A 20,300-nucleotide genomic window follows, 5' to 3' on the forward strand; every position below is an offset into this window, starting at 1 on the left:
TAGCTGGTGAAACACAGAGCATGAGTAGGATAGGCCATGTTTTGAAGTTAGCAGTTATGCCATGGGAGATACCCAGGAAAATTTTTTCTGTGTATTAATTTTTCTAAGAAGCTCTGAGTTATATCACTATCCTGATTGTCCCAGGGACCCAGTAACCCATTGTGGGTTTTATGGGCCCTGGAGACTTGAGCTTGACTTCTGGGGATTGAATAACTAGGCCCTCATCTGAATTGTGGGTCTACTAGAAGGTCTAACAGTTTCAGCAATAGGTCATTTGCTCTGCCATTCCAATGCTGTATTGGTTGACAAACCATAAAAAACACTTAGAAGCCCAGGAATTTTTTTAAGGCCACACCCATGGAATATGGAAGTCCCTAGGCCAGGGATCAAACCCACACCACAGCAGTGACCTGAGCCACAGCAGTGACAACGCCAGATCCTTAACCCACTGAGCTACCAGGGATCTCCACGTGTATACCTTTTTTATCCACTCATCCGTTAATAGACTCAGATTGCTTCCATGTCTTCGCTACTATAAATTATGCTGAACTGAACATGAGTGCATATATCTTTTGAATTAGTGTTTTGATTTTCTTTGGATACATACTCAAAAGTGGAATTTCTGGGTCATATGATAGCTCTATTTTAAATTATTTGAAGAACCCCTATACTCTTTTGCATAGTTGCTGTACCAATTTACGTCCTTATCAACAGTATCAAAGTGTTCCCATTTTTATCCACACCCTTGCCAATACTTGTTATTTTTTGTCTTTTTGATATTAACCATTTTAACAGATGTGAGGTGATAATCTCATTGCTGTTTTTATTTGCATTTCCCTGATGATTAGAGAATTGAATATATTTTCATGTACTTGTTGGCTATCAGTATGTCTTCTTTGGAAAAATGTCTGTTCATATTCCTATATTCTGCTCATTTTTAACTGAATTGTTTTTCTTTTTTTCTTTTTATCTTTCTAGGGCCACACCTGCAGCATATGAAAGTGCCCAGGTTAGGGGTTAAATCAGAGCTGCAGCTTCCGGCCTGCATGACAACCACAGCAACATGGGATCCAAGCCAAAACTGCGACATACACCACAGCCCAGGGTAATGCCAGATCCTTAACCCACTGAGTGAGGTCAGGGATCCAACTCTCATCCTCATGAATATTAGTCAGGTTTGTAATCTCTGAGTCACAATGGGAACTCCCAAACTGTTTGCTCTTTTGCTGATGAGTTGTATGATTTTTAAAAATTCATTTTAGATATTAACCCCTTATCAGACATATCATTTGTAGATATCTTCTCACATTCAGTAGGTTGCCTCTTCATTTTGTAGATGGTTTCTATGCAAAAGCTTTTTAGTTTGATGTAATCTCATTTGTTTATTTTTGCTTTTGTTGCCCTTGCCAGACAAGACACATATAAAAAAAAAGTTGCCCAAGACTGATTTCAGAGAGCACACTGCCTGTGTTTTCTGCTAGAAGTTTTATGGTTTAAGATCTTAGATTTCACCATTCAATCAATTTTGAGATTATTTTTGTATATGGTCTGAGGAGGTGGTTCGGTTTCAATTTTTATTTTTTTTGTCTTTTTAGGGCTGTGCCCATAGCATATGGAAGTTCCCAGGCTAGGGGTCAAATCAGAGCTATAGCTGCTGGCCTACACCACAGCCACAGTGACACCAGATCCGAGCTGCATCTGTGATCTACACCACAGTTCAAGGAATGTCAGATCCTTAACCCACTGAGTGAGGCCAGGGATTGAACCTGCGTCCTCACGCATGCTAGTCAGATTCATTTCCACTGAGCTGTGGATGGGAACTCCTAGTTTCAATTTTCCACATGCAGTTGTCCAGTTTTCCCAACATCACATGTTGAGTAGGTTGTCCTTTCCCCAATGTATATTCTTGCATCCTTCGTCATTGATTAATTAATCACATGTGTGTACGTTTATTTGGGGGCTCTCTATTCTTTCTCTATGAAGATTTGTGCCAATACCATACTATTTTGATTACTATGGCATTGCAGTATAGTTTAAGACACAGGGTGTGTGATACCTCTAAATTTGCTTTATCTCCAGATTGTTTTGGCTCTTTGAGATCTTTTGTGTTTCCATACATATTTTAAAATTATTTGTTCTAATTCTGTGAAAAATATCATCGGTGTTTTGATAGAGGTTACATTGAATTTGATTGCTTTGGATAATATGGTCATTTAACAATTTTAATTCTTTGATCCATGAGCACAGAATATCTTTCCATTTATTTGTGTTGTTATCAGTTTCTTTTTTCAATTTCTTTTTTTTATAAAATGATTTTTATTTTTTTTCCATTGTAGCTGGTTGACAGTGTTCTGTCAATTTTCCACTGTACAGCATGGTGACCCAGTTACACATACATGTATACATTCTTTTTTCTCACATTATCATGCTCCATCATAAGTGACCAGACTGTAGCACCCAGTGCTACACAGCAGGATCTCATTGCTAATACAGTCCAAAGGCAATAGTCTGCATCTGTTAACCCCAAGCACCCCATCCATCCCACTCCCTCCCCCTCCCCCTTGGCAACCACAAGTCTATTCTCCAAGTCCATGATTTTCTTTTCTGTGGAAAGGTTCATTTTTTTTTGTCTTTTTGCCTTTTCTAGGGCCACTTCCCGCAGCATATGGAGGTTCCCAGGCTAGGGGTCGAATCGGGGCTGTACCTGCTGACCTATGCCATAGCCACAGCGACACGGGATCTGAGCCGCGTCTGCAACCTACACCACAGCTCACAGCAATGCCAGATCCTTAACCCACTGAGCAAGCTCAGGGATCGAACCTGCAACCTCATGATTCCTAGTCAGATTCATTAACCACTGTGCCATGACAGGAACTCCAGTAGAAAGGTTCATTTGTGCCATATATTAGATTCCAGATATAAGTGCTATCATATGGTATTTGCCTTTCTCTTTCTGACTCAGTATGAGAGTCTCTAGTTCCATCCATGTTGCTGCAAATGGCTTTATTTTGTTCTTTTTTTATGGCTGAGTAGTATTCCGTTGTGTATATATACCATATCTTCTTAATCCAGTCATCTGTGGATGGACACTTGGGTTGTTTCCATGTCTTGGCTATTGTGAATAGTGCTGCAATGAACATACAGGTGCATGTGTCTTTTTCAAGGGAAATTTGGCATGGATAGATGCCCAAGAGTGAGATTGCTGGGTCGTATGGTAGCTCTATGTATAGATTTGTAAGGTACCTCCATTCTGTTCTCCATAGTGGTTTTACCAATTTACATTCCCACCAACAGTGTAGGAGGGTTCCCTTTTCTCCACACCCTTGCCAGCATTTGTTATTTGTGGACATATTAATGATGGCCATTCTGACTGGTGTGAGGTGGTATCTCGTGGTAGTTTTGATTTGCATTTCTCTAATAATCAGGGATGTTGAGCATCTTTTCATGTGTTTTTCTGGCCATCTGTATATCTTCCTTGGAGAAATGTCTGTTCAGGTCTTTTGCCCATTTTTTCAGTTGGGTCATTGGCTTTTTTGCTGTTGAGTTGTATAAGTTGTTTGTATATTTTAGAGATTAAGCCCTTGTCCATTGCATCATTTGAAACAGTTTTCTCCCATTCTGTAAGTTGTCTTTTTGTTTTCTTTTTGGTTTCCTTTGCTGTGCAGAAGCTTGCCAGTTTGATGAGGTCCCATTGGTTTATTTTTGCTTCTATTTCTGTTGCTTTGGGAGATGTACCTGAGAAAACATTTGTAAGGCTGATGTCAGAGAATGTTTTGCCTATGTTCTCTTCCAGGAGTTTGATGGTGTCTTGTCTTATATTTAAGACTTTCATCCATTTTGAGTTTATGTTTGTGCATGATGTGAGGGTGTGTTCTAGTTTCATTGCTTTGCATGCAGCTGTCCAGGTTTCCCAGCAATGTGTGCTGAAAAGACTGTCTTTTTTGCATTTAATATTCTTGCCTCCTTTGTCAAAGATTAATTGACCGTAGGTGTCTGGGTTTATTTCTGGGTACTCTGTTCAGTTCCATTGGTCTGTCTGTCTGTTTTGGTACCAGTACCACACCGTCTTGATGACTGTGGCTCTGTAATATTGGCCTGAAGTCTGGGAGAGTTATGCCTCCTGCTTGGTTTTTGTTCCCCAGAATTACTTTGGCGCTTCTTGTGCAGGCTATCTATGGCCAGCCACCTCTTGTGTGAGCTAAGGGCATGAGGGAGCTAAGTTGGACATGGTGCCTCTTGCACGATCTACAGGTGGCAGGGAAAGACCTTGGCAGTTGACTCAAAGGCCAGAGGGAGACATGGCTTGCCACCACTGGGGGCCTGTGAGTGGGTTCCAACTGTGACCCCAGTCACCTGAAGGCTTGGCCAAAAAGGAAAAAAGAGGGCACTGCAACCAAGCACCACATGCTCTTGCTCTCACTCCTCTGAGAACACACCCTCCCTGCAGCTGCCACTGCCAAATGCTCTGGGTGGTGACCAGACACTTGGTCACTGTCACTTCCCATGACCCTACAACTAGGAGCAGCTGGTGCAGCACTCCCTGCATGGGCTAACTAGGACAGGATGCTTCTCGCATGGTCTGCAGGCTGTGGGGGCAAATCACCACACTCATCTCTGACTCCAAAGGTGGGCGTGGTCCACTGCCACTGGGGATATCTGAACAAAAATCACTTGCACCCCTAACCACCTCAGAGGGCACCACAGAGAAGGACATCGCAAGGTAAAAACACCTGATGTTGCTTTCGCTCCGCTGGGAGAACACCTGCCCTGCGGCTGCCATGGCCAAACACTCTGGGCAGTGCCCATATGCTTGATCACTGTCCTTTCCAAGAAACGTGCAACTAGGAGCAGCTTGTGCAGCATCTCCTGTGGGGCTAAGCAGGATCAGGTGCTTCTTGCATGGTCTGCAGGAGATGGGGCCAAATCACTAGTTATCTCTGGCTCCAGAGGTGGGAGAGCCTTGCCACCACTAGGGGTCCGTGAAGAGACACCACTTGCAACCCCAGTCACCTCAAGGGAACCAGAGAGGAGGGCATTGTGACCGAACACCACCTGTTGGTTGCCTTGTACCCCTGGGAACACACCAGCCCTGTTGCTGCCACTGCCAAAAGCTCCAAGCAGTGCCTACACACTTGATCTCTGTCACGTCCCAGGATCCTGCAACTAGAAGCAGCCTGTGCAACACTTCCTGTGTGGGCTAAGTGAGATGGGGTGCTTCTTGAATTTTCTGCAGGTGGTGGGGAAAAACTACCACAGTTATCACTGACTCTAGAGGTGGTCATGGCCTGCTCCCAATAGGGGTCCCTGCACAGGCACCACCTGCGGTTCTAGTCACCTCAGAGGACAGCATTGCAATCACACAGAAGCTGTTGTTGCTCTCACTCCCCTGGGAACTCATACACCCTGCTGTTGCTACTACCAAATGCTCTGGTCACCCTGTAGATCTGCCTAGAGCTCATTACCACTTCCCAGGGCCCTGCAACTAGGAGTAGCCTGTGCCACCTTCCTGCAGGTCCTTGCTGCTGTTGAGAGCCCAGCAATCAGGCCCTGACTACCAGCCCCACCCACTGCCTCCTTCTCCCTGGAAGCACACTCAGCACCCTGGGGATAACAGCCTGCTCACAATGAAGAAAGAGACAACAAATATTCAAAATCCCACACCAAAAATAAGTAGTAACTCCCCTCCCCCCAAAAAATACAAAGGGGTACTCTTGCACAGAAGTAGCCTTACACGACTGCAGTTTGGCTTACCCAAACTCACAGAAAAAGAAAAACACAAGCAAGATGAAGAAGCACAGAAACCATTCCCAGTTAAAGCAACAAGAGAATCACCTAAAGAGTCAACAATGAAACCGACCTCTGCAGTCAGACAGACATTGAGTTCAAAAGGGAGATGGTGAAAATACTGAAGGAAGTAAGAGAGGATATGAACAATAATGCAGATTCCTTTAGAAAGGAACTAGAAAATACAAGGAGGAGCCAAGAAAAACTAGAAAATTCATTCGCAGACATGCAAACTGAGCTAAAGGCACTAAATAGCAGAATGAAAAATGCAGAGGAATGAATTAGTGACCTAGAAGATAGAATAATGGAAAGCACCCAATCAGGACAGCTGACAGAAAAATGAATGAAAAAACATGAAAGCAATATAAGAGACCTATGGGATAATATAAAGCAGGCCAATCTACTCATAAGAGGAATTCCAGAAGGAGAAGAAAAAGAAAAGGGGATTGAAAATATATTTGAAGAAATTATGGATGAAAACTTTCCAAATCTGAAGGATACTGATGTCAAGATGTAGGAAGCCCAAGGGCCCCAAACAAGTTGAACCCAAACAGGCCCACACCGAGACATATTATAATAAAAATCACAAAAGTTAAAGAGAGGATTCTAAAGGCAGCAAGAGAAAAGCAAAGCATTGCCTATAAGGGAACCCCCGTAAGGTTATCAGCTGATTTCTCCACAGAAACACTACAGGCCAGAAGGGAGTGGCAAGATATACTTAAAGTGCTGAAAGGAAAAAATTTGCAACCTAGAATACTCTATCCAACAAGAATATCATTTGAAATAGAAGGGGAAATAAAGAATTTCTCCAACAAACAAAAGCTAAAAGAGTACAGCAATACTAAACCCATTCAAAGAGAAATATTGAAAGGGCTTCTTTTAAGAAGAAAAAGAAGAAATAAGAAGAAATAGGATGGAGGAAATCACAGTTAAAAAGCAATCACTTAAATAAGCCAGCATACAGATCTAAACATGAAGATGTTAAAAAGCAAACAAAAAAAGACTTCAAAATCATAGAATGTGGGGAAGGAAAGTAAGAAGTAGAGAAATACAGATTTTTTTAAATAATGTGTTTAAGCCTATATGGCTGTCAGTCTAAAGCAAGCAGATATAGGAAGGGCTAACATACTTAAAAAACAGGGCAACCACAAATCAAAACTGAACATTACATTCACAAAAACTGAAAAGTACTCAAGCATAAAACAAATGGAAACCATCCAACCAATAAAATAAATGAAGAAAAGAGAAACAAAGAATCAACTGGAAAACAAGGTTTAAAATGGCAATGAATACATACCTATCAATAATCACCTTAAAGGTCAATGGACTGAATGCTCCAATCAAAAGATGCAAAGTGGCAGATTAGATAAAAAAGCAAAAACCTTCAATCTGCTGTCTACAAGAGACTCACCTTAGAGCAAAGGACACATATAGATTGAATGTGAGGGGATGGGAAAAAATATTTCATGCCAGTGGACAAGACAGGAAAGAAAGAGCTGCAATACTCATATCAGACAAACTAGACTTTAAAATGAAGGCCATAAAGAAAGACAAAGAAGGACAGTATTTAATGGCAAAAGGATCCATTCAAGAAGAGGATATTACAATCATCAATATATATGCCCCTAACACAGGAGCACCCAGATATCTACAACAAATACTAACAGACATAAAGGGAGAAATTGATGGGAATACAATCATGGTAGGAGACTTTAACACCCCACTCACCTCAATGGACAGATCCTCTAGACAGAAAATCCATGAGGCAACAAAGGTCCTAAATGACACAATAGAAAAGTTAGACTTACTCGACATTTTCAGGACATTCCATCCAAAAAAATTAGAATATGCATTCTTCTCACATGCACATGGAACGTTCTCAAGAATTGATAAGATACTGGGGCACAAAGCTAACCTCAACAAATTTAAGGGTATAGACATTGTTTCAAGTATCTTCTCTGACCACCATGGCATGAAAGTAGAAATCAACCACAGGAAAAGAAATGACCAAAAAAACTAACTACATGGAGAATAAACAACATGCTACTAAAAAACCAATGGGTCAATGAGGAAATCAAGAAGGAAATTAAAAATATCTCGAGACAAATGATAATGAAGACACAACCACTCAAAATTTATGGGATGCCACAAAAGCAGAGCTCAGAGGGAAATTCATAGCAATACAGGCCTTACTCAAAAAAGAAGAAAAATCTCAAATCAGCAACTTAACCCACCACCTAAATGAACTAGAAAAAGAAGAACAAACAAAACCTAAAGCCCGCACAAGGAAGGAAATCATAAAGATCAGAGAGGAAATCAAGAAAATAGAGATTCAAGAAACAATAGAAAAAAATCAATAAAACCAAGAGCTGGTTCTTTGAAAAGGTAAACAAAGTTGACAAACCTCTGGCCAGACTTGCCAAGAAGAGAAGAAAAACCCACATAAACAAAATAAGAAATTAAAACAGGAGAAATCTCAACAGATACTACAGAAATACCAAAAAAAAAAAAAAAACCATGAGAGAATACTATGAACAGTTGTATGCCAACAAATTTGACAACCTAGAAGAAATGGACAACTTTCTAGAGACTTACAGCCTGCCAAAACTGAATCAAGGAGAAATAGATCAACTGAACAGACCGATCACTAGAAATGAAATTGAATGTGTCATAAAAACACTCCCTACAAATAAAAGTCCAGGACCAGATGGCTTCACAGCGAAGTCTACCAAACATACAAAGAAGAACTTATACCCATCCTCCTTAAACTTTTTCAAAAGGTTGAAGAAGGAACACTCCCAAAGACATTCTATGATGCCAACATCACCCTCATTCCAAAAACCAGGCAAAGACACCACCAAAAAAGAAAACTGTAGGCCAAGATCTTTGATGAATATAGACACAAAAATTCTCAACAAAATTGTAGCCAACTGAATCCAACAACAAATAAAAAAGGTCATACACCATGACCAGGTGGGGTTCCTCCCAAGTTCAGAAGGATGGTTCAACATATGCAAATCGATCAACGTCACACACCACATTAACAAAAGAAACGTCAAAAACCACATGATCATCTCAATAGATGCAGAAAAAGCATTTGACAAAGTCCAACATCCATTTATGACCAAAACTCTTACCAAAGTGGTATACAGGGAACATACCTTAACATAATCAAAGCCATTTATGACAAGCCCACAGCAAACATAATGCTCAATGGAGAAAAGCTGAAAGCCTTCCCACTAAAATCTGGAACAAGACAAAATCTGGAAGCTGAAAGCCTTCCCACTAAAATCTGCCCACTCTCACCACTGTTACTCAACACAGTACTGGAAGTCCTAGCCACAGCAGTCAGACAAACAAAAGAAATAAAAGGCATCCAAACAGGAAGAAAAGAGGTAAAACTGTCACTGTATGCAGATGACATGATACTGTACATAGAAAACCCTAAGGACTCCACCCCAAAACTACCTGAACGGATCAACAAATTCAGAAAAGTAGCAGGATACACGATTAACATTCAGAAATCAGTCGCATTTCTGTATTCTAATATTCTAATGAAATATTAGAAAAGGAAGAAAAAAAACACAATACCCTTTAAAATTACTCCCCCCAAAAAATCAAATACCTGGGACTACATCTGACCAGGGAAGTAAAAACCTTTTATGCTGAGAACTATAAAACATTAATCAAGGAAATTAAAGAAGATACAAAGAAATGGAAAGATATGCCCTGCTGCTGGCTTGGAAAAATTAGTATTATAAAAATGGCCATGCTACCCAAAGCAAACCATAGATGCAAACCATTGCATTTGGAATGGATAAGCAATGAGATCCTGCTGTATAGCACTGGGAACTATATCTAGTCACTTATGATGGAGCATGATAATATGAGAAAAAAGAACATATATATGTATATGTGACTGGGTTACCTTACTGTACAGTAGAAAATTGACAGAACAATGTAAACCAGCTATAATGTAAAAAACAAAAATCATTATAAATTAAAAATAAAAAAATAAAATATAATATGCAAAAAACCCCACAACTGAACAAACTACAAATCAATGGTATTTCTTGGACTGTTCAGAAAATTGAGATTACAGGACAAACCACCACCCTCAAATCATAGTTGATCACAGCTTCCAATAGTTTATAATATCAACACAATATTCAATCAGACAAGATAAGCTTACTTGAAACAAAAGCCACTGGAGCCATAAACTAGAAGGACCACTTAACTGGTAATTTTATGAACTGTTGGAGACTGAATGCAGACTGTTGAGGCCCAGACTCAGGGAAGCCCACACACTTTCATGGGTTTTTTCCCCCAAGAATACCATCAGATTCTCAAGGTAAATACCCAAGAAAAATTATCTTTTATTTCTAGCAGGGGAAGAGGAAAAGTAAATGTTATGAAAGAATCCAGAACATTCCCCATTAAAAGGTCTACTTTTTAAGGGAAAAGACTATATCCAAGCCTTAAGTGTTATGGGGAAAGGGCAATTACAAAACTCCATCCCTCTCTAGCCTTCTTGTTTCATCTAATGCGACAGAAAAAAAAGCTAAGAAATGTTTGCAAAGGTCACAACACAGAGAAACAGGCCCATTAAAAGACTGGGATTTCATTTTAGGATTATAAAATGCTTCCTCTCCCTCATACCTTACCCTCATGGGATCCAAGCCATGTCTTCAACCTTCACACAGTTCATGGCAACACCAGATCCTTAATCCACTGAGTGAGGCCAGGAATCAAACACACATCCTCAGGGATACTAGTCATGTTTATTTCCAATGAGCCACAACAGCAACACTAATATGCAAAGAGCTTTAATGGAAGAAGCAGAATAAATGCAAAATATATAGGTAATGTAAGCAGAGAGATGGAACTAAGAAAGAATCAAAGAAAATGCTGGAAATCAAAAACATTAATAAACCTTAAGTACATATTGCTATATAAAAGAAAAAAGCCTGAAAAGGCTGCCTACTGTATGATTCCAATCACGTGACAATCCGGAAAAGGCAAAATTATAGAGAGAGTAAAAAGATCGGTGGTTGCTAGCAGGCCATGACCACCTCTAGAGTCAGTGATAACTGTGGTAGTTTTTCCCCACCACCTGCAGAAAATTCAAGAAGCACCCCATCTCACTTAGCCCACACAGGAAGTGTTGCACAGGCTGCTTCTAGTTGCAGGATCCTGGGACGTGACAGAGATCAAGTGTGTAGGCACTGCTTGGAGCTTTTGGCAGTGGCAGCAACAGGGCTGGTGTGTTCCCAGGGGTACAAGGCAACCAACAGGTGGTGTTCGGTCACAATGCCCTCCTCTCTGGTTCCCTTGAGGTGACTGGGGTTGCAAGTGGTGTCTCTTCACGGACCCCTAGTGGTGGCAAGGCTCTCCCACCTCTGGAGCCAGAGATAACTAGTGATTTGGCCCCATCTCCTGCAGACCATGCAAGAAGCACCTGATCCTGCTTAGCCCCACAGGAGATGCTGCACAAGCTGCTCCTAGTTGCACGTTTCTTGGAAAGGACAGTGATCAAGCATATGGGCACTGCCCAGAGTGTTTGGCCATGGCAGCTGCCAGGTGGGTGTGTTCCCAGGTGGGTGAGAGCAACAATTTGTGGTGCTTGGTTGCAGTGTCCTTTTTTTTTTTTTTTTTTTGCCACCCCCTGAGGTGACTGGGGCTGCAGGTTGAGCCCACTCACAGGCCCCCAGTGGTGGCAGGCCACGCCTCACTCTGGCCTCTGAGATGACTACTGCAGTCCATCCATGCTGCCTGTAGATCACACAAGAGGCACCATGTCACACTTAGCCCCACACTGCCCTTAGCTCACAAAAGAGGTTCCCGGCCATCCCTAGCCTGCACAAGAAGCGGCCTGTCTCCTGAAGCCAGAGCGAATGGCTTCTCACCACCAGTACCCTGTGCCAGAGGCACCCTCCCTCTGAGAGGCCACGTGCGCATGCACAGGGAGATTCTTATGGCAGTCCACCTCCTCTCACCCTCCCCAACAATGGTGCTTTGCTTCTTCTGAAGACCCAGACCTTCTCCCCAGGTTCCCTCTGCTGTGGCATTCCACTCCCCAGCCTGTAGAACACTGCTCCCCTGGAGCCTGAGTCTCAGTGCCCAGTCTCCACCTGAGCATCTCAGGCTGTAGTGTCTAGGTGGTGGTTCAGATGATCTGTGCGGCTCTCACTCTATTTTGTCTTCAGTCCCACTGATGCACTTTTCTTGCCGACTTTGAGGTCCCTCCATCTCAGCTGATCTCCGGGTTGGTTAGGTGGCTTCCCAGGATGTGGGTTCCTTTTCTCCTTCACAGCTCCCTGTCAGGAATGCTAGTCCCATCCTGTTTCCTTTGCTCTCTTTTCTTTTGGTCTACACAGTTATGTCAAGAAACCCTTTTTGGAGGTTTAAGTTCTTCTGCCAGCATTCAGTAAATGTTTTGCGGAAGTCGTTTTACATGTAGATGTGTTTTTTTGATGTGTTTATGGGAGAAGGTGAGCATGATGTCTTACTCCTCTGCCATGTTGATCCGCCTCCAGATGTTTTCTTGTTATAAGGATGAAAGCGACTACTTCCAAGCTCTTTACATGTTGCACCTAAAACCAGAGGTTGTGTTATTTCTTTTTAATTTACTATTTACTTTCCTTCCATTTAAAAAATATAGGTAAAACCGACATAATGTTTATTATATACTAGGCACTGCACCAAATATTTATGTATTAGCCAATTTAATTTCTACCTGTGATGTAGGTATTATAATCATCTTCTCTTATAGATGAAGATGCTGACGCACAAAAATGTTGTGCCCAAGGTAACACTGCTGGGAGATGGGGATCCAAGTTTCAAAATTTAGACAGTATGGCTCTAGAATCTACATTCTTAACTGTGACATGATACCTAATCCTTTCTTAATAACTGCATTGTTTTGTTGGACTCTATCATCAAGGAACATTTTTGTGGGAGGGTAATATATCAAGAGTATTGAAATTTTTTCATGAATATTTTTCCCTCCTACCTGAATAATATATAGATAAGTATGGAATTTCAGAAACAAAATCCTTTTCCTTTAGGCCTTTGTAGACAATGTTTCATCATCTCATTATTTTCGAGATTTTCGTTTAGAAGGTGAAAAGTCTAATGTCAATCTTATTTTTATTCTTTTGTATATGATGTATTTTTTCATTTTATTTATTTATTTTTTATTGTTATTTCCCCCAACACACTTTTTTTCCCCACTGTACAGCATGGGGACCTAGATACTCATACATGTATATATAATTTTTTCTCCCATGGTCATGCTCCATTGTAAGTATATGACATATTTTTTTAACCTAGCCTGCGCAAGAAGCTCCCTGGGAGCTGTGGATTTTTCTTATTATCCTTAAAGCTCAGAGACTGATTGATTGATTGTCTCCTCCTCCCCCAATTTTTTCTGCCTTGTATTTGGTGGGGCTTTTTTGACCTCAAAATTCAAATCTTTCTTCAGTTGAAAGAAATTCTCTTTTTTATTTCCTTGATTACCCACCACCTACTCCATTTTAATCTTTGGCAACTCCAGTTACATGGATATTATATCTTTTAGGTATATCTTCAATCTCTCTTAATTTTTCCCATATAATTTCTTTAGTTTTGTCTTTTGATTCTCTGGAGATATGGACAAGTTTCTCACTGTCTTTTTTCTATCATTCTGATCTCAGATCCTCTGTGTCTTTAAGCAACTTTTTCAGAATTTTTTCTCTTCCTTATTTCCGTTGTTTAATTGCTTTGATCATACTTTTTCCTTTGTATTCAGATCTTCTTGGAATTTTGAGAGAGAGAAGTTATCCTGTCATCTTGGACTGGAGCTCTCTAAAGGGGATTTAGAATGTTGTAAATACTTTGAAGTATGCTCTTGACGTATGGATATTATAAACTATTGTGATCATTCTAATATTGTTTGGTTGTTGGTATATTTTATTTACATTGCCAAGTTAAGGCTAGAATTAATTCTTGATTTTGTGAAATAATTCTCAGCCTATGTTCTGACACCAGCATATACCTCCACTGGTAATAGTGGCTGCCCTTCCCTAGTCCCTCCTGGAGTTGAGATTACTTATCAGTGCTTGAAGTGGTTTGAATGGGAAATTTGTGGTAAATTCCTGATACATTTCAGTCCCTGAAAATTTCTTGTTTGTTAAAAGACTATCTTATTCGTCCTGGGTGGATGTTTTGGAGGGATTGTGAAAGACTTCTTAGGTAGGGCAGGAGATCTTTGACTCTCCACTGTTGTGCACTGAAGTAGTAGTCACTCCCATACAACTGGATGACAGTGAATCAGGATATTAAACACACTGGGTTAGCAGAAGGAGGAAGAGCCCAATAGGGGTAGGATGGAGAGGTCACACTATTATACTAATGAATTTCCTTAGTGATGAAGTCACTAGACGTAAAGGACACAAAATGGAAGAAGGTTTCAGGAGTATATTTGACATCACCACAACAAAAACGGATGAAAGCCTAAAATCAAAAAAGATCTTGAGGAGTAAAGACGTAAAATATAGGAGCATTTGATAGCAGAAGTTAAATGATCCTGAAATTATGACTGTGGCAAATCTTGGATTGCTTTTGTTTTTCTTTCTGAGGTTTTAGAGCAGTGAGATGGCAAGGTGTTTTGAATGATTCTTGAGTAATTCTTAGGTCTCTGAAGTACTTCCAGTCCTAGAGAGCCAAAGGGACAGGGTAAGGCCCAGAAGAGACTTTGTAGGCAAGTGTATACTTCAGGCTTGTTGATGAGAAAAAGGGAATGATGACCCACTTTCTTTCCTTGTCTGCCTAGATCACTAAGATGGGAAAGGAGGCAGGAATCTCTTGATCAGAAAGTTCAAAATTGAAGGTAGTCATAAGGTAGGGGCTTCTGTGGCATAGTAGAGGCCAGTAAGGTTTTTTTTTTAAATCAGGAAATACCAATACCATGATTAGTGATGTGTTTTAGAAAATGTGATTGGACACGGATGTGGGATAGATCCAGTTGAAGAAAGAGGTAACATGTGGGAGACAAGTTAAATGGTTATTACTTGTATTTAGATGCTTAGGTGATGAAGATCTGAATTTAGGGTGGTGAAAGTAGAAATAGAAAGGTGGGAACAGATTCAAGAGATGATGTTAAGGTAGACTATAAAGGACATGAAGAACATTAGGGTGGAAGGTGTGAAAGAGGTGCATAAAAGAATAGCAACAGCACAACAATTACCATAATACACATCTTTGGGGTATTTTCTATGTCTCAGGAACTTCTATGGGTCCATTAAATGTTTTAATTCATTTAATCTTCTCAACCTTATAACATTTGTGTTATTATTAGCTCTATTGCATATGTCATCAAAAGAAGGCACAAAAAGATTGCATCATTTACTCTAGGTGACACAACAGGTATGTGTCAGTATTTGAAAACTGAGTCTTAGCTTCATTTCTCAGAGAATGTATCTTGGTTTGCTACCTACCCATTTACTTGGGCAAGCCAGAATGCTTGAAGTCATTCTAGACTTCTCTCTTACCCACATCGACTATATTTTTTAAGTCCAGTTGATGCTTTTTGCTTAATGTTTCCCACATCCATCCCTTGTTTCTCCAACCCCACTACCTTCTCTCTAGACCATCTCTTACTTGGTCTGCTGTAATAGCTTTCTGGTTGTTTTACCTAACCCTAGTCTAACAACAGCTCCAAACCACTTTCTTCTCTCCCTTTAGAGCAGTGAACGCTTCTAATAGAATTAGAATGCATCCACATATATAATTCTATGTTTTCTAGTAGAACATTAAAAAAATACAAAAATTAAAAAGGAATAAGTAAAATTAATTTTAATAATATATTTTATTTACTCCAGTATATCCAAAACATTATAATTATGCTATTATTATTTTAGCAGGTAATCAATAAAAATTCTGAATGAGATATTTTATTTAAAAAATTATTTTTATTATTTTACTTTATTTTTTAATTCAAGTATAGTTGATTTGTAGTGTGCTAGTTTCTGGTGTACAGCAGTGATTCAGTTATATATAGTATATATATGTATAGATTCTTTTTTCTTTTTCAGATTCTTTTCCATTATAGGTTATTATGAGATATACTGAATATATCTTATAATAACCTATTATTATACAGCACGGGGATACAGTTCCCTGTGCTATACAGTGAGGCCTTGTTATTTGTCTATTTTATATATAGTAATGAACATCTGCTAGTCTCGAACTCCTAATTTATCCCTCCCCCACCCCTTTTCCCCTTTGGTAACCACAATTTTTTTCTATGTCTGTGAGTCTGTTTCTGTTTTGTAAATAAATTCATTTGTATAATATTTTAGATTCCACATATAAATGATATCATGTAATTTGTCTTTGTCTGGCTTACTTCACTTAGTATGGTAATCTCTAGGTCCATCCATGTTGCTGCGAATGATGTTACTTTAATTCTTTTTTATTTCTGTGTAATATTCCACATCTTCTTTATCTGTTCATCTGCTGATGGACATTTACAAAGCTTCCATATATTGGCTATTGTAAACAGTGCTGCAGTGAACATTGGGGTGCAGGTATCCTTTTTGTTTCTTTCTTTTTTGGTATGGAAGTTCCCAGGCTAGGTGTCAAATAGGAGGTGCAGTTGCCAGCCTATGCCACAGCCACAGCAATGCCAGATCCCAGCCATATCTGTGACTTAGAGCTGCTTCGGTGACCTATATTGCAGCTCACAGCAATGCCAAATCCTTAACCCACTGTGCAAGGTCAGGGGTTGAACCTGTGTTCTCATGGATACCAGTCAGGTTCATTATCACTGAGCCACAATGGAAACTCCTGTGTGTATGTTTTTGAATGATAGTTTTGTCCAGATATATGCCCAAGAATGAGATTGCTAGATCATAAGGTTACCCTATTTTTAGTTTTTTAAAGAAACTCTATACTGTTTTATATAGTGGCTGTACCAATTTACATTCCCACTAACAGCATAGAAAAGTTTCTTTTTCTTCACACACCCTCCTGCTTTTGTTATTTGTAGACTTTTTGATAATGGCCATTCTGATCAGTGTGAAGTGATATCTCAAAATAAGTTGTTTTAGGAGTTCCTGTCATGGTTCAGTGGTTAACAAATCCGACTAGGAACCATGAGGTTGCAGGTTCGATCCCTGGCCTTGCTCAGTGGGTTAAGGATCCAGTGTTGCCATGAGCTGTGGTGTAGTTTGTAGATGTGGCTCAGATCCCGTGTTGCTGTGGCTCTGGTGTAGGCTTGGCAGCTACAGCTCTTATTAGACCTCTAGCCTAGAAAAGGCAAAAAGACCAAAAAAAAAAAAAAAGGGGGGGGTGTTACTGTATATTCCTTTATTTCTTATTGAAATCTGGTGCATACTTAGAATACATTTCAATTTGGAATGGTCATTTTTTAAGAGCTCAAAAATCCTAATATGGCTAGTGACTACTGTGTTGTACAGCACAGCTCCAGAGTGATTCTTCTAAAATGCAAACCTGGTTTTGTCACTTCCCCAGTCAAATACATTCATTACCTCCCCATTACTTATTAGATAATGTCTCAACTCCATGTTAGGACATAAAAGACTCTTTATGATCTGTCCCCTAGTTAGCAGTGTGGCTTCATTTCCCTGTTCCCAGGTTAATCTCTGGCCAAATTGAGTATCTTGCAGTTCCAGAGCATTCCACCCAATGCTCTGAATATCTTTACATGAGCTTCTCTCTGATGGAATGGTCTCTTTTGGTTATCTACCTGGCAAGAAACTACTGGTCCTCCTGGTATCAGCTCAGTATTACCTTCTCTGTGAAGTCTTCCTGGTTAGAAATAGAACTTTAGTTATAAAATATCTACTGGCTTTAGTGATCATATTTGTACTGAAATTGTTTCATATCTGCTTTCAACAAACCAAAAGCTCCTCAAAAGCAAGACATCTTTTCATGTTTGTATTAGTATCCACACTGAGTGTTTGATTCCTAGGAGTGTTAAGTAAATGCTAGTTGAATGAACAAATAAATAAAGAAGGGGAAAATCTCTAAGGTTTTTGAGTTTGGATAGATAGGGAGAAAGGAGAACATGACCATGTGGCAGGAAGATATGCTGGTGTGAGATGGAAGTTTTGCTTTAGTAGAGGTGATGAATTGAGAAACAACGTCAAGGCCTCACCAAAATAATTTAGCTTTAAAAATGTACTTGCTATTTTTAGTCTTGAATTAAGAACAGAACTTTTAGAAACTGAGGTATAATCTGATAATATTCTATGACAGTATGAAAATTGTACCAGAATTCTCAATGCTCTAATTGATTCCTCATCAACAATAGAGAAGCATGCTTACAAAATAAATATTTTTTCCTTTTTAGGTCCGCACCCGTGGCATATGGAAGTTCCCAGGCTAGGGGTTGAATTGGAGCTATAGTTGCCAGCCTACACCACAGCCACAGCAATGCCAGATCCGAGCCGCATCACGACCTATACCACAGCTCATGGCAACACAGGCTCCTTAACCCACTGAGCGAGGCCAGGGATTGAACCCGTATCCTCATGGATACTAGTCATATTTGTTTCAACTAAGCCACAATGGGAACTCCAAAATAAATTGATGTTAAAAATACGCATGGCTCATCACAACATTGTAAATCAATTATAACTCAATAAAAATATATATGACTCTTTTTAAAAAAATCATAACAGGAGTTCCTATCATGGCGCAGCGGAAATGAATCTGACTAGGAACCATGAGGTTGCAGGTTTGATTCCTGGCCTCGCTCATTGGGTTAAGGATCCAGTGTTGCCGTGAGCTGTGGTGTAGGTCGCAGACGCAGCTCAGATCTGGCGTTGAGGTGGCTGTGGCGTAGGCCGGTGGCTACAGCTCTGATTAGACCCCTATCCTGGGACCCTCCATATGCCACGGGTGTGGCCCTAAAAGGACAAAAGACAAAAAAAGTAATAATAAACACACAGAAGTATAGGCAAAAGAACAAAGTCATACTCAATCCCACTCCCAGAGATAACCACTGTTAAGAAATATTTTGGTGCACTTGCTTCTTAAAGTATGTTTTGTTTTACCTGGTTGAAATCATGTTATATTCAATTTTGCAGCTTCCTTTTGTTCACTTAAAATTTTATCATAAGTGTTTTCTCATGTCATTAAATAGCTCTATAAACATTTTAATGGCTTCATGTTATTCCATCCCATGGGTATACCATAACATGATTTTCCATGTAAATCATGCAACTTTATTAAAAAATGCAGACAAAAAAATCTAGGAAAGTTTGTGAAAATACTTTCTAGGGAGAAAATTACACGTGGAATTTATGTGCACAAATATAACACTGTCTCAGTTTCAAGTAATACGGGATTTTTGAAGTCATGCTGTGTGGATGTGACATGAACAGCACACATCTTAATGCCACAGTAAAAGAGGTATGTATTAGTGTGTACAAAGGGCATCCAGAGATGCCATGAGCAAGTACGAGGTCCAGCCACTCCAGGGGGCTTTAGGAGAGTGCCATAGACTGAATGTGTCCCTGCCCCATATTCTTATGTTGAAACTCAAAACCTAATGTCATGGTATTTGGAAATGGGGCCCTTTGGGAAGTGGTTAGGTCATGAAGGTGAAGCTGTCACAAATGGCATTAGAGCCTTTATAAAAGATATCCCAGAGAATTTCCTAGCCCTTTTCCCTATGTGAGGATACAGCAAAGAAAAGATGGCCATTTATGAACCAGGAAGTGGGCTCTCATCAGGTACCAAATCTGCTGACACCTAATCTTGAACATTACACAATCTCCAGTACTGTGAAACATAAGTTTCTATTTACAAAGTCATCCACTCTATGATATTTTGTTATAGGAGCCTGAGTGGACTAAGACAGGGAGTCTGTATGGTGGGCGTGATCTATTAAGTAATTCATTAAAGAGCTCTTTCTTGATCAGGTATGTGGCTCCCCGGTGCACCTCCTCTAGGCAGTGTGGACACAGAGGCCTGCAGTCTGGCGTCAGGAAGGGTCTATGCATTTAGGTACATGGCACTTAACACTTTTTTGATAAATGCTTTCCATGCACAGTATTGGGGAAGCCCTGCTTTCCTGTTTGCATTTCAATCTGTTCACACACACCAAAGATCGATAATATGCCAAGGACTGTGTGAATTAAATGAAACATGACGTATTGTTCCAGCTTTTGAGGGGTTGAGGATTTGGGGAAAACAATAAGTAAACAGACAAGTTGCAATAAAATGTAAGTGTTACATAGAAATAGATATGAGAATAAATAGAGAAGAGGGTAACTGCTTGGGAAGGTAACTTTTCAGCTGAATCTTGTAGATTGAGATGGCATCTGGAAGACAAAAAAGGGTAGGGCTGTCCAGGTTATTCTCCATATGGCCCTCTAAATCCATTCTTTACCTGGCTCTGCTCTGTTATGTAGCCTGGGAGGCTATCTCTTAGAGTCTGCATCAGCCAGGATCTCTTCTGCTTCCATCTGGATTCAGCCAATTGGAGATAATAGAAGGGGGTCAGA

The sequence above is a fragment of the Phacochoerus africanus genome, chromosome 1 (assembly GCF_016906955.1).
Source record: "Phacochoerus africanus isolate WHEZ1 chromosome 1, ROS_Pafr_v1, whole genome shotgun sequence".
Taxonomy (NCBI): Eukaryota; Metazoa; Chordata; class Mammalia; order Artiodactyla; family Suidae; genus Phacochoerus; species Phacochoerus africanus.